A 16,130-nucleotide genomic window follows, 5' to 3' on the forward strand; every position below is an offset into this window, starting at 1 on the left:
TTAAAGAATCATTTTAGGGGCGCCTGGGTGGCTCAGTCGGTTAAGCATCCGACTTCAGCTCAGGTCATGATCTCAAGGTTCATGAGTTTGAGCCCTGCGTTGGGCTCTGTGCTGACACCTCAGAGTCTGCAGCCTGCTAAGGATTCTGTGTACAACCCGCCTCTCTACCCCTCCCCACTCGCACTCTGTCTCTCTCTCAAAAATAAATAACATTAAAAAAAAAAAATTAAAAAAAAAAAAAAGAAAAAAGAATCATTTTATAGAGTAACAACAGCTTCTAGTCCAACAGGACTCACCCAATGATTCTCAATGAAGAGTTTCACTAAATTTTAATGTGTAAAATTTATTTTCATAACTATTACAGGGGTGTCCAAAACAAATGTTGGGCTGAACAGATTATGTGACCTAGTGTAGAGCAGTCACAACTTATCATAAGAACTAAACACATGTACTTTAATATCAAGCCAGATTCCAAAAAAAAAATTCCATGATTTCTTAAAGGCACATTTGGACAAGGGGGGTGGAGTGGCTTATAAAGACTGCAGACACTTGTACTCAAAAAGTGACAAAGTGAATGGCATGTTCACTAGTACACTGGTAGAAAAATGATACATACTGTTGATTAGTTTTGTTTGGAGCCTTTTAATCCCTTCTAGATTCTAATCTGATTGAGGGTTAACATTTTGAAAGAATGTCTCAATTACATAGGGCATGGATTGGTGGGTAGGAGGTGAAGAACAATGGAGAAGAAGAAAAAGAAGCACAGAAATAAACATAGGCAGTACTTATTTATGCACCACCCAGGGAAATGGTGCCCCATCAAATTACCTGGATGTCTAATGCACTTGCTAGGTTTATTCCTATTGAGGAAATGGATTTACCAAATTATCAGAGCCTGATATTAAATACTCAAATCATGAAACTAAGTACCCTTGTTCTGATTCCATGTTCAGAACAACACAAAACCCCTAGGACCCAGAATAAATCCTAAGGGCTTTTTACTTGCTTCACTGATGATTTATCACACCATCTTCTATTAACTCAGTCTGCCATGCATGGAAGGTTGGTTTGAGAAATAACATCAAATTCAGGAAGGCAGATCAAGCATGAATATACAGATTTCTGCAGATTCAATGGATACAAGATGATAATATATCATTTCAGTCAATTAGACCAAACTGAATTCCAGTTCTCTTATGACTGAGTTACCCTGAAATGAAAATTTAAAAATTGATGCTAAGTGGGAATTACCATTCCCACCACCTCATCCTTATTTTTAATAATTAAGTCCACTGAGTAGTCTACATTAAGGGATTGGTATTAATAATGAGAAAAGGAAGTTAGCTAAATTCTGATTACTTGGTGGCTATTTATCATCATCTTTACCAATAGTTCTGGACCCACAGACTTATTTTTTTCAATGCCTTGTAACTGGAAAGTGGGCATGTGGGGGTAGGTAGGTGCAGAAAAGTATGCTACCACTTACATAAAGACTAAATGCGTCGGGGCACCTGGGTAGCTCAGTTGGTTAAGCTTCCAACTTCGGCTCAGGTCATGATCTCACTGTTCATGAGTTCGAGCCCCGCGTCTGGCCCTGTGCTGACAACTCAGAGCCTGGAGCCTGCTTCAGATTCTGTGTCTCCCTCTCTCTTGGCCCCTCCCCTGCTCACACTGTGTCTGTCTCTCTGTCAAAAATAAATAAACATTAAGAAATTAAAAAACAAAAAGACTAAATGTGTACGTGAGTGATTGCCTGTATATTCCTTGAACTTCCTTTGAAAGGATACACAAGAAAATGGGGACAAAAGTCACTTCTAGAGAGAGGATAGGTGTAGCTGGGGGATGAAGTGAGAAGGAGAGTTTTTCCTTTCGGGCTTTTGGATTTTGTATCAAATGTAAGTTTTTTTTTTTTTTTTAAGTTTATTCATTTTTGAGAGAGAGGGAGGGAGGGAGGGAGGGAGGGAGGGGGGAAGGGACAGGCAGGGAGAGAAAGGATCCCAACCAGGCTCCATGTTGTCAGAGCTGAACCCGATGTGGGGCTCGAACTCATAAACAATGAGATAATGACCTGAGAAGAAACCAAGAGTCTGCTGCTCAACTAACTGAGCCACCCAGGTGCCCCAAATGCAAGTATTATTTTTTAACTAAGTTAAAATGTATTGTTAATGGGACTCCTGGCTGGGGCTGGCTCAGTCGATAGAACATGTGACTCTTGATCTCAGGGTTGAGTCTGAGGCCCACGTTGAGGGTAGACATTACTTAAAAATAAAATCTTTATCCACCTCCCCTCCCCATAGACTCTTAACTACAGAGAACAAACTGAGGGTTGCTGGAGGGCAGGTGGGTGAGGGGATGGGTTAAATGGGTGATGGGCATTAAGAAGGGCACTTGTGATGAGCACTGGGTGTTGCATGTAAGTGAAGAATCACTAAATTCTATACCTGAAACTAATATTACATTGTATGTTAACTGTAATTTAAATAAAAACATGAAAAGAAAATATTTTTAAAAAATAATAAAATGTATTGATAATATACATCTCTTCTTCAATGGCTACACAAACACATGAATCTTTAGGAAGACTTAGAGTTTCCAAAGCCAAGTAGATGATTATCTTAGCATGTTTTGGTGAATAGCTCTCTTCTCTCTCTTAGAATATTCCAGCTTTTTCTGGAAATATTCATAGGGAAGAAAAATAATCCTTTCTAATTGTCTTCTTAAACTCAGAAATTTGTATAAACATATATAAAACAATGTCACCTTAAGGATCCTTTCTGACCCCTTGTTTAGCTACTAAACGTATTTCTGATGCTTTCAAGATAGACTATGTATGAAAAGATATTGCAATAAGATATACAACTCCAAAAAAGACCAGCTAACATAAGCTAACTTTAATGTTCTATCTTCATGATTTGGACTAAGGTTACAAATCTATAACACTTGTGCCTAATTTTGAAGTAAACAGGGTAAGTACTCCCTAAGACTTTACAAATAAGGGTAGACTGCCCTTTAAGAATTAAACAAAGAAATCAACAAAAGATGATGCTAGAGCCCTTTTATAACAATGGTTCTTAATCTTTCTTACACTCCAACATGTGCAAGGATTACCACATATCCCTCCCCGTCCATTACAGTGGTTTGTTATCACTATGTCTCCTGGGCTGAAATTAGAATATATACTGAAATCTGAAAATGCCCCCGTCTCTTAGAGAGCACCCTTCTCCAGCATAAAAATCCCACACTGCCTTAATGAGGTATAATGAAACTCAGGTCCAAAACTGAACTGTAACCAAATTGAATGTATTAACCGCATTAAAAAAAAAAAAATCGCTCCTCTCAATGATTCTCAACTCTGAACTCAAACCTCCAACTGCCTGTGAGCAGCTCCATATGGATGTCAATTCTATAGTCAACTATGCTTGAACTTAATATATTGAAAATAGAGCCCTTAATATCCACCCTCTCAAATCTGATCCTCTCAACTGTTCCTTTTATTTTCTTTTTTCAAATTTTTATTTAAATTCTAATTAGTTAATATATAGTGTACTATTGGTTTCAGGAGAATTTAGTGATTCCTCTCTTACATATACAACAACATACAACAAGTGCCCTCCGTAATGCCCATCACATTCAACTGTTCCTGATCAAATAAAATGAACCATCATCATCCTCCCAGTTGCTGAAAGCCCCAAAGACTCATTCTTATTTTCTCTTTCATAAATTCCCTACTTCGAATCCACTGATTCTGCCTTTATAACATATTCCCAAACTATTTCATTTCTCTTCATTTTTGTAAGCATTATCCTAGACAAAACCACCATCATCTCTCCCTTGGACTATATCTGTTTGCTCCTAAATGCTCCAGCCACATTGGCCTTTTGTCCTTAAACATGCCACGGTCATTTCCATCTTGTGGCCAAATCATTCCTTCTGCTTAAAATATGCCTCCCATATACTCTCAGGGCTACTGCCTCTCAAATCAAATGTTACTCACCCAAAAGGATTTCCTGACCACCCAATCAAAAATAACACCAACTTGGGGTCTATTCTCTATGCCAGTACCTTGTATCTATCCCTTTCCATAGCACTCATCACTATTTGAAGCAAGCTTATTTGCTTATTGTCCACATCCTCCCACTAAATTGTGAGCTCCATGAAAGCAGGAATCACGTTCACTATCTAGAATAGTGCCTGGCATATAGTGAATCGGTGCTTAATGAACAGCTGCTGAATGAAGGAACCTATCTAAAAAAAGACCATGAAAGATAATGGTAGGCTGGGAGGAGTCACAAAATATTTAAAAATGTCAAGGGGAGAGTGCCTAACTGTGGTAAACATTAAAACCATGCCATGACATTCCAATTCTCCTTTCAGATACATGATTGGTTTACACTTGCCCATCATCTTGAAGCTAGGTAATGGTCATATGACTTGCTCTTGCCAGTGAAATAAAGAGCCACTTTGTGTGATTCACTTCTATTACCATCCCTCTATTATGGCAAGCAGCAACAGGACAGAGAGTAAAGTTCCATCTGTCCATATTCCTTAACAAGGACAACATAGAGCAGAGCCCCCAGATAACTCACATGTAAGATGAATCAAGGAGAAGTAAACCTTTATTATTTGAAGCCACTGAGATTTGGGGGTTGTTACTGTAAAACAGCCCATCCAGACTGATAAACCATCTAAACAATGCTGTGGGCACAGAATAATGTGGTCAGTCACACTAAGTAGTCAAGTGATGCCACTAAATATACATAAATAATGTCCTTCTAATTATTAGTTTCCAAATAGGTCTGCCAACAAGAAGAGAAAAAAATATTTATGTGGAGTTTAAGAATTCTTGTTCCGGGGCACCTGGGTGGCTCGGTTGAGCGTCCAACTTCGGCTCAGGTCATGATCTCCCGGTTTGTGAGTTCGAGCCCCACGTCGGGCTTTGTGCTGACAGCTCAGAGCCTGAAGCCTGCTTCAGATTCTGTCTCCCTCTCTCTCTGACCCTCCCCACTTGTGCTCTGTCTCTCAAAAAATGAATAAATGTAAAAAAAATAAAAAAAAAAGAATTCTTGTTCCTGATACTATTTTTCAGTAAATATTCCCCCAAATAATGAATGTCACCCTGTATAGGCATACCTACCAGCCTTTTCTTACCTGGAAACATACTTCCTAGGTGAGAATAACCCAGCTTGTTGTTTCATTATTATCTACCCCAACTATTCAAATAACTAAATAGTTACTCAGTTCAGGTCACTGTGGAGGAAACAGACTAGAAAAGTAGATTGGATAAAATGCAGAAGTCCCTCGATACTGGGTTAGGAACCTGGACTTAATTTTGTAGACAAAACAGACTTACTGAGAAGCTTTGTGTATGAATCACATAATTAAAAACTATTCTTGGGGCACCTGGCTGGCTCAGTCAGTACAGCATGCAGCTCTTGATCTTGGGGTCATGAGTTTGAGCCCCATGATGGTGTAGCGATTACTTAAACTTAAAATTCTTTTAACTTTTCAAAATTATTAAAATTAAAAAAAAATTTTTTTTTAACGTTTATTTATTTTTGAGACAGAGAGAGACAGAGCATGAATGGGGGAGGGTCAGAGAGAGGGAGACACAGAATCTGAAACAGGCTCCAGGCTCTGAGCTGTCAGCACAGAGCCCGACGTGGGGCTCAAACTCACGGACTGCGAGATCATGACCTGAGCCGAAGTTGGCCACCCAACCAACTGAGCCACCCAGGCGCCCCCAAAATTTTTAAAAATTGTTTATTCAATTTTGAGAGAGAGAGAGACAGAGAGAGAAAGAGACAGAGACAGGCATGAGCCAGGGAGGGGCAGAGAGAGAGGGAGACAGAATCTGAAGCAGACTCCAGGCTCTGCGTGGTCAGCACAGAGCCCAACGCAGGGCTCAAACCTACAAACTGTGAGATTATGACCTGAGCCAAAGTTGGACGCTTAACCCACCCCTCTTGAAGATTATTCTATATGAGTAAGAATTAAGATGACTGGAACAGGAATGCCAAGAGTACTAATTTCCAACAGCTGTGCCATGAATCCTCTATGGACGAGGGACAAATTTTAACCAATCTATTGATTTATTTTGGCTACAACATTAAACATACTGTTACTGGTGATATTAAGTGGTGTAAGGAATAAGCAAGGCATAGGTTTTTGCAAATAAAAGGCACACTCAAAAGTCAAGCTGGCACTAAAGTAAGATCTGGTAATGGACAAAACTGCATTTATTGAGTATGAAGGGCAATCAGGGCAGTAATTACTTAATAGTTCTGAAAGGTAACCAAGTGAACAGTGGATGCTTTACCACCACTTGTAGGTATTTTTACATTCTAGGAAAGACTAGGTTGTAATCCTGTTGGTTTGTATTCCGAGTTCTTTCAAGATACTCAGAATATCTGTGCAGTCCTCCTCAACACCAGTCCATTCCTTCCTTCCTTCAGCAAATACTAAGTACATGTTACAGGCTAATTACCATTCCTGGCACTAAGGAAACATCAGTGAACAATGATCCCTGCCCTCCTGAAGCTTATATGCTAGTGGCACTTAAATTCCGTTCTAAAATTTCTTCCCCAATCCTATTACATGGGAGTAGCTTTTACAAATGCCTTTGGGAGGTATCATCTAATTAATGCACACTAAGATGTGAAAGACATCTTAGAATGTCTTTAGAATAGTCTCAGCAGAGGCAATTACCCTTGAAAAGTAAATACTTCACAGATTCACAGACTCTTAGAGCTGGAAAGGACCTTGGAGATAATTTCAATTTACAAATGAGATTACAGGATCTGCCCAAGAACACTCAGTCACCAGCAGGAGAGAGAAGCTTAGAACTGTGACTTGCAGTGTTAATGCCTTTCCCATATAACACCAAGCTGCCTGTTTTAAGATTAGTGAGAAGAGATGCTAGCATGGGCATTCCTGGATGACTGTTCAAGGCAAAAAGAATTTGAGGCAGTGTGTAAAATTGAAAGAGAGAGGGGTGCTTGGGTGCCTCAGTTGGTTAAGTGTCTGATTTCGGCTCAGGTCATCATCTTGCAGTTCGTGAGTGAGTTCGAGCCCCGCCCGCGTCGGGCTCTGTGCTGACAGCTCAGAGCCTGGAGCCTGCTTCGGATCCTGTATCTCCCTTTCTCTCTGACCCTCACTCATTCACACAGTCTCTGTCTCTCTCTCTCTCTCTCTCAAGAGTAAGCATAAACAGGGGCGCCTGGGTAGCTCAGTTAAGCATCTGACTTCAGCTCAGGTCATGATCTCACGGTTCATGAGTTTGAGCCTGCATTGGGCTCTGTGCTGACAGCTCAGAGCCTGGAGCCTGCTTCAGATTCTGTGTCTCCCTCTCTCTCTGCCCCTCTCCTACTCTCATTCTGTCTCTCTCTATCAAAAATAAATAAACATTAAAAAAAAAAAAGTAAAAATAAACATTAAAAAAGTATTCTTAAAAATTGAAAGAGAGTGAGGTGGTCAAGGGGAAGCAAACTAGGGGTACTTTCAGAAGACTGTTTCTCCCATCTCTACCTTCATTATGTCCCAAGAACAAAGATGGGAATACAAAACTAATGAATATTAGAGAAGATACTCGGACATAAGCACAGAGTAGTAAACACAGCATTTGAATCCAGCAAAGTCAAACTATATCTTATCCAATTTGAAAAGTGTATGTTGCCAGTAAAGGCACCATTTGTATTAGTTTTAAGCTTTTTTAAAAAAAAATTATTTCCCTAAAATACATTTTCCAGAAAGCACTAAACTGATATAGATCAACAAATATAATGACTCATAAAACAGTAATGTAATATTGAGTGGGTTGATGTTATCAGGCACTGGGCAAGCATTTTTTAAAAATTTTTTATTTTATTTTGAGAGAGAGAGGGACAGAGAGTATCCCAAGCAGGTTCCACACTTCTCAGCACAGAGCCCAATGCAGGGCGTGATCTCAAGACTGAGAGATCATGACTTAAGCCAAAATCAAGAGTTGGACACTTAACCAAGCCACTTGGGCACCTCTAGGCAAGCATTTTTTAAAATTTATTTATTTATTTATTTATTTATTTATGTTTTATCTTTTATATTTGAGAGAGAGAGAGAGCAGGGGAGGGGCAGAGAGATGGAGACAGAATCTGAAGCAGGCTCTAGGCTCCGGGCTGTCAGCACAGAGCCCAACACAGGGCTCGAACTCATGAGCAGTGAGATCATGACCTGACTTGAGCTGAAGTCGGACGCCTAATTGAGCCACCCAGGTGCCCCTGGGCAAGCATAAAGAAATATATATATACATATATATATATATATTTTTTTTTTTTTTTTTTTTTTTTGAGAGAGAGAGAGCGAGAGCTAGAGCAGGGGAGGGGCAGAGAGAGGGAGACATATAATCCAAAGCAGGCTCCAGGATTGCAGCTGTCGGCACAGAGCCTGATGTGGGGCTCGAATTCATGAACCGTGAGATCATGACCTGAGCGGGAGCCAGAAGTCGGACCTCAACTGACTGAGCCACCCAGGTGCCCCTGGGCAAGCATTTTTAAAGATAATTCCTCCTCCTCCAGAAAAGAGTTATACTCACCTCTTGCTTATAAACTGTACCAATCTATACATTCAAAAAACCCAAGTAGTCCTTTAATCTCTCAAAGACTCATGACCAACAAACCTGAGCCTTATTTAGTATTCTAATAGAAAGTAAATTATTAAAAAACTTTTCAGGGCACCTGGGTGGCTCAGTCGGTTAAGCGGCCGACTTCGGCTCAGGTCATGATCTCACGGTCCGTGAGTTCGAGCCCCGCGTCAGGCTCTGTGCTGACAGCTCAGAGCCTGGAGCCTGTTTCCGATTCTGTGTCTGCCTCTCTCTCTGCCCCTCCCCTGTTCATGCTCTGTCTCTGTCTCAAAAAAAATAAATGTTAAAAAAAATTTTTAAAAAATTATAAAAAAACAAAAAAACTTTTCAAGAAGAGGAAAAATGAAAACTTGCTAGGAACTGAAAAATAAGCTTAGCCCAAAAAACAAAAGGTAAAAAAACAAAAACAAAAACAAAGATAACAAAAAAAAAAAAATAAAGACTATTATTGTTAAGAGTTTTAGGAAGAATGTAAGCTGATAGGCAGCAAAGGTCCTTATTAAAATCTTTTTATGGGTCTCTGTGATGGCAGTTTACATACCTAAGATGGATATTATTATGAGAATCCCCTGCCCCCCCTCAAATTATTATCAGAAACCGATTTATTTCAGTAGCCCTGCCATTCTTTTAGCTTCCTAGGTTTAAAACCTTGGAGATACCATTGAATTTTACCCCTATTGATTTCTATAGTTAATCAGTCATCATATTCTATTTCTTCCTTCAAAGTGTCTCTCTGGAATATAAGCAAAATTCCCAATTTCAAAAGAACACACACACCAAAAAAGATTGTGACCATTAAAAAGAGCATTTTTCAAGGAATGGGAAATACTCATGACATGCTGAGTCAAACAAATAAACACACCAAACAATAAAAGCCCACAGGGAGAAAAATGTATAGTCCTAGTTTTTAAACGATTTGAAAAAAAGATTTGAAAAAAACCACCACATGAAAATGTTTAACAGTTGTTGTTTCTGCCTGGGGTAGGGAGTGGGAGGGTTATAAGTGCTTTTAATTTTTCACTCTCTACATGTCCAAAATTTCCTATAATGAACATGCATTATTTTCAGTGAACACGCATTATTTTCAAACTTAGGAAAAATTGTTATTTAAATAATTGTCTCATTTTATCACTGCTTGTCATTCTCATTGCCCTCATCCTATTTCCTTACAATCTCCCCCTTCTTCGAGGACTCCAACAAGAGCCTCCTTCTTGAGGTCTCTGAGCCAGCTTCCCCCAGCTTTAATATTGTTTGTACTCATGCTCCTAAAATTCATCATTCATACTTATTTTACAGCACATGGAAGCAGAAGCTGGCCATATAAACAACCAACTCACAACAGGGTCTCAACCTCAGCACCGCTGACATTTTGACATTTGGGGTAATTATTTCTAATGGAGGGGCTGTCCTATCGTAAGATGCTTAGCAGCAGAACTCATGGCCTCTGTCAACTAGATACTAGTTAGCACCTCTCCCCATTCCAGCCATGACACTGCCAAATGTCCCAAAGCAGGCAAAATTGTCCCCAGTTGAGAGCCACTGATATAAGTTTCAAAACTTCCAAAATCATCTCTCTGTGTATATACATATACGTTAAACTTAAACTTCTCTGCCATATGTGTCTTATACAACACTCCTCAGTCCTGCCCACATAATCTCATTTTTCTCAATAGGAACTTTCCAAATAGATCAGGTTCGCTGTTCTCAAGAAAAATCATTTTTATTCTCACTTCCAAGTCTTTTTTTTTTCCTTCCAAGATTTTATTTAAATTCAAGTTAGTTAACATATAGTTTAACACTGGTTTCAGGAGCAGAATTTAGTGATTCACCACTTACATACAACACCCAGTGCTCATCACAAGTGCCCTCCTTTATACTCATCATCACCCATTATCCCATTCCCTCACCAACTCTCACTTTGTTCTCTATGGTTAAAAGTCTCTTATGGTTTGCCTCCCTCTCTGATTTTCATCTTATTTTATTTTTCCTTCCCTTCCCTCATGTTCATCTGCTTTCTTAAATTCCACATGAGTGAAATCACATGGTATTGGTCTTTCTTGGACTTATTTCTCTTAGCATTATACACTCTAGCTCTATCCACATGGTTGCAAATTTGCCATCATTCTTTTTGATGGCTGAGTAATATTCCATTATAGAAATAGATAGATGAGATACAGATATATAGATAGATATATGATATAGATATATATCGATTTATCAGTCAATGGACATCCTCTTTATCCATTCATCAGTCAATGGACATTTGGACTCTTTCCATAATTTGGCCATTGTCGATAATGTTGCTAAAAACATTGGGGTGCATGTGCCCCTTTGAATCAGTATTTTTTTTATCCTTTTCACTTCCAAGTCTTTGAACACACTGTTTCCTCACTAAAATTCCCCATTCACACTTCTATTCAATGCCCTAGATCCATCCTTTATGTGTTGGTTCTCTGCAGAAGCATTACCGATCAGTCCAGTTCAGTTCACCATACACCCTCTGTACTAAAGAAGAGTATTTTATATTGTTGTTGTTAATCTCACATCCCAAACTAAGGTTTGTTGCCCTGGCACATTTCTTTTGTATAACCAACTGTACCTAACACTGCTGGGCATAGAGACAATCAAAAGCTTGATAACTGATGAATGAAATTTAACTGCTCTGCTGTAAATCACCACAAACTGCTGATTTCTTATGAAAGGATTTTTTTTTTGAACCTTTATTTCTTGTCATGGAGCTGTAAGTATAATCATTCCAAGAACAGAGTAACCACTCAATTAAATTCTCAGAATAAAAATATATAAAGGTATATTTTAAAGAGTATGTAGGTTTCAAACTGTTGTTCTCTACACTTTCAGGACATGACACAAAGGAACTAATATTATAAACTACGACACAAACATGAACTTTATGAACTCCATTTATCTTAAAATATCCAACGGAATTTTTGCTCAGTACGCAAAACTTACGTACGGTCAACAAAAGCAGAGAGCTGAATTTAATAGTGTGTGAATGCATATATACACAAACACACTTCACATATTTTATACCCCCAGTTAAGAGAAGTAAATGAAAGAGCTTTGTAAACTAAAAAAAGCCATATATAAAGGAGGCAGTAAAGAAGCATAGGTAAAAGCACGAAGCCAGCCTGCTTGGGTCCCAAACGTATTAGCTGTGTAACCTAGTACAAGTTGCTCAACTTCTCTGTGGCTCAGTTTCCTCTTTGTCAAAATGGGGATAATAATAGTACCCATCACAAAGCAAAGCTCTCAAACAGTGCTTAACACCCAGAAGGCCCAAAATAAATATTTATCATCGCTAACACTACAGTGCTAGTTATTAGCCCAGTAAAAGCCTCAACGTATAAAATTCTGATTCAAGTCTGAAGCAGGTTCAAACAAAAACAAACAAAAAAACCCAGAATAAACCATTTACACAAGTTGAAGCTATTAGGTGGTCTAGTTTCTCAAATTTTTTGCTAGTGCTAAACTGGTAATTACACACCTAATTTTTGTTACTGTTTTTTTTTTTTTCCTTTTAATCTGTAAAGAAACTGACATAGACACCTCTGTTTTCAAAGAACTTTACAAGCCACAAGAAAACAACTGAACTCTTTGTTATCTCCATATTTACGCCAATTTAAGAGCGTGGTAAAAGCCTAGGTACTGTTACAGAACAACTTTTCAGCAAGTACAATGAGGTTTTTAAAGTTGCAATCAGCAATTCGTATGCAGTTATGTCAAGTTTCTGTCCTGCTAAACAAAAGCTTATCTGTCAGGGAACCAAGGACCCGTCAGAATATAAGGAAATACCAAGGCCCGGCCTAGGCGGCTCGGGAAAACCAGCCCTCAGACAGATCGCCGCAGACGCGTTCCGTCCTTCCCCCTCCCCGGCGTGCAGATGTCGGCTCCACCCGCAGATAAATAAGTGACAGCTGGTCGCGTCCACGCCTCTCCCGGCCCGGCCCCCGCGGCGACCCCCAGTCGGCCTCCCGCGCCCGCGGTCCTGACCCTCCCCGCAGCGGCCGGGCAGGGGCTACTCGCGGGAAACGGAGGTCTCGCCGCCCCGCCCTTCCCCACCCTCCGACCCCGCAGCCCCGCCGCCGACGGGCTCCGCCGAGCGGAGGCCGCCGCGGGGCCTGCAGGTGGGCCCAGGGCGCGGCCGGACCGGAGGAGACGCGCGGCCTCGGCACGGCAGCTGCGGGCGCCGGGCTCGCACAGGCCCGGCCATCACTTACCGGCGCCTCATGGTACCGCGGCACCTCAGCCCTGCCCCGGCGCTGACGAGCTGCGCCCGGCAGCCTAGACCGTCCCTCGGCTCCCGGGCCGAGCCCCACTCTGAGCCATTCAAACGCGGCCGCGCGCGCGGCCCGCCGGGATAGCTCCCCCTTGACGCTTCTCCCAGGCTCCGCCCAACGCTGGCTCGGCCCCCCCCTCAGGTCGCGCAGGACTGGAGGGAGGAGGGAAGAGGACGTGTGCCCATAGTGCCCCCTGCTGGCCACGCGCACGCCCGGTAGTCTTGCTATGGCGCGGCAATCAAGCTCTAGGAACCGAGGGTGGACAAAAGTCAAAGAATGACCCTGAGCTAGTGACAGTCTGGTGGGGGAGACTGCCTTAAGTGTTGTCCCAGGAGAGGAAAACATCCGCTATAAAAGTATGGTGCAGGGAGAGATTTATTCCTTCACTTGCATTTAAAGGTACTAAGGCAAAGTATTTAAAAAGCATGGACTCTGGAGCTGTGTGACCTTGCACAAGTCATAAAAATTCTCGTGTGCTTTGGTTTGCCCATCTGTAAAATGGGGATTATAATAGTATCTGTCTCATAGTTGTGAGGATTAAATGAGTTCATACATATAAAATGCTTAGAGGAATGTGTCTGCCATATGGTAAGCACTCTATAATTATTAGCTATTATGTTTCAATTCCTAATATGTGTCAGACTCTGTGTTAGACTCTTAAGAACACAAGAAATATGTCTGATGCAAACCCTATCCCAGAAAGCAAACTCAGTCTCTCTGGGACTGGAAACACTAGAATATGAGGTTAGGGTTGGGTCTGTCCCTCATCTGCTTTTAACTACTGAGGAAATTCTCTTCATCTTAGTAGACACACACAGAGTGTACCCATCTTCAAAGGTAAGCCACTGGTCAAGGTTAATCAAATTGTGATGGGAGCCCTTGCAGAAGCCAATCAAGTGGTGTATTTGAAAAAACATTTTCTCACTGCAAGACTACATTCCTCCACTCTTGGGAGGTGGGGGTGGGGGGGGCTCTTTTTTCCAGAACTCTCCAGGGCTTGCCTAAGGCATGGGTTGCTTACGTTTGGTTCAGCAATATTTTTGAGGGCCTACCATGTACAAGGCTGACATTGCATCAGCTGCTACAGATAGTCCAGAGGACCTCCTAGGGGGTTGGATAAACAGGGAAAGAGATCATTCGAATAAACTGTGGTGAGTGCAATGACAAAAGGTATATCCTAAATGCTGTGGGAGTTCAGAGCAATGAGAGGCCTCACAGATAAACTAATCAGAACTAAGATGTCATTAGATGATAAAAGCGATATATTTTTCCTCCCTGGTAACTGGGTCCTTACCTACTTAATACAAAAAATTAAGTAATGGTGAGTGGGTCACTACTTTAGGTTGGTGGTAGAAATATTTTAAGATATATTTTGCATTGGCAATGCCTTTAAGAGCCAAGCACAAGCAGGCACATGCCTGTGTGTGGCCACACCTGTAACAGGTGGGACTGTTGAGAGAGGCCAGTGGGGTGAGTGAGGGGAGGGAGCAGGACCCCTGGGCTCTAGGGGTGTTGCAACATAGAACATTCCTTGCGTATGACCTCCACTAAGTAGGTATGCTATTTTAAAGAAAAAAAAAATTCAACGCACATGGATGAAGTCACTTTCTTTCAAGCTGTTTCTTCATCACTACCATCATAAACAGGAATTTCCTGATAACCCACAAAAGGCATCGGTGGGGCCCTCATAGGAAGAGGATGAAGAGTGTAAGACATGGGACTTTATCTCAAGGGAGGCTGGATGTTGAGAGAAGACAAATAACGGAGTCCTAGGACTCAAGGAATGTGCTGTGTTAACACAGAGAGATGTCAGCCAAAACAAGGCCTCGGGTTGTCTGAAGGCCAGATGCGAATCCCGATATTCTCATTTCTAGGTCTTCTTAGGGCACAGTGTCTCAGGCAGTCCATCCCCAGACTCAGGTTCTAAAGTTATACCAGTGAAGAGCAGCCCTGGCCTATAGATCTCATGTCGCTGCCTGGTGTCGACATAATTTAAAGTGAAAATAAAGAGATTTGCCTTCATGTTGCAACTTTTGAAATATATACATTTTAGCGATGAGACTGCAGGTTCGTCTTCTTCATTGACACTTTTGAGTCAACCAAAATTGAATTTTTTTCACTTGGAGCTCAATCAAGCTTTTCTCTTTTTATGGATTTAAAAAAAAAGAGGGACTCTTGGTTGGCTCAGTCAGTAGTAGAGCATGTGGCTTTTGATCTCAGGGTTGTGAGTTCAAGCCCCATGTTGGGTGTAAAGATTACTTACATAAATAAATAAATAAAGGTCATCCCATACATGCTTTTAGTATCCCTGCACGAGTCCTTGAGCATAGAAAGGTGGTTCATGGCTAGCCCTCCCAGTGAGCAGTGTCTGAGGGAATTACTCCTCTGGTCATTCTCTTATTCCTTCCTTCTGAATACCTTATATTCCTTCTATCTGAATGAACAGGCAGCTGAGTTAGCATTTCTGCCCCCACCCCATCTGTTTAAGGGTAGGGATGTCATTCAGGGACAGTGCATAGCATACACCCTGAACATAAGCACCCGTGTGAGAAAAGAACACTCATGCAAAGTCTTATGTACACTTCTAACTGGACAGCTGGGGTGGGGGTGGGGGTGTCATGGAGGAAGATTTGAACCAGGCCTGACAAGCTGGAGAGGATTTTTGACAAGCAGGGTAGCAAGAGCAAAGCCTGAAAACGTACGTGGTCACTTGACAGGTTGTGAAAATCTGGAGTGATGAAGCAAAGGTTTTGGGGAAAGAAAAAGATCACTAGAAACCCTTAGAAGTCTATTACTCATGAATAAGCACTATTTCCATCTTGAATATATGGGTTTTTTTTTCCTATGCAAATGTAACTATATCTAGGAACAGAGGTGAGATTATATCCTACCTACAACTCTGTAAACTGTTTTTTATAATAAATGTCATATGATATAAGTCAATCCATGCCAATTAACATAAATGCGCATAGTAAAAATGTCAGTTAAAAAAATGCATAGACATCGAGCGAGGAAACTTGATGGTTAAATCAGTACTTCAGGAGGATTAAGCCGTCACCAGGATACAAGATGGCTGGTGGGAGGGAGGGGGGACTGCTGGCAAGAACCTTAGGTATGAAAGTGCTGTAGTTCACGCCAGCGGTTCAGGGAGCCACAGCTTTTACTGTGGTGTGTGTCATTCTCATCAGTGCAGACTGACGAAGGGCAATGCCTAAAGA

General features: G+C 41.2%; 1 protein-coding gene across 3 annotated transcripts in view; it reads right to left on the reverse strand.

Annotated features, from left to right (window-relative positions):
- KATNBL1 (katanin regulatory subunit B1 like 1) overlaps positions 1-16,130 on the reverse strand; it is a 60,527-nt gene that overhangs the window by 35,561 nt on the left and 8,836 nt on the right. Inside the window, exon 1 of one of the 3 annotated variants that reach the window (XM_023255540.2) lies at positions 12,853-13,003. The exons of the other annotated variants lie outside the window; for them this stretch is intronic. The gene's annotated coding sequence lies outside the window, so the exon portion shown is untranslated. Of the gene's footprint in view, positions 1-12,852; positions 13,004-16,130 lie in introns of those variants that run through there. 3 annotated transcript variants of the gene reach the window in all.

This window comes from Felis catus, chromosome B3 (assembly GCF_018350175.1).
Source record: "Felis catus isolate Fca126 chromosome B3, F.catus_Fca126_mat1.0, whole genome shotgun sequence".
Classification (NCBI taxonomy): Eukaryota; Metazoa; Chordata; class Mammalia; order Carnivora; family Felidae; genus Felis; species Felis catus.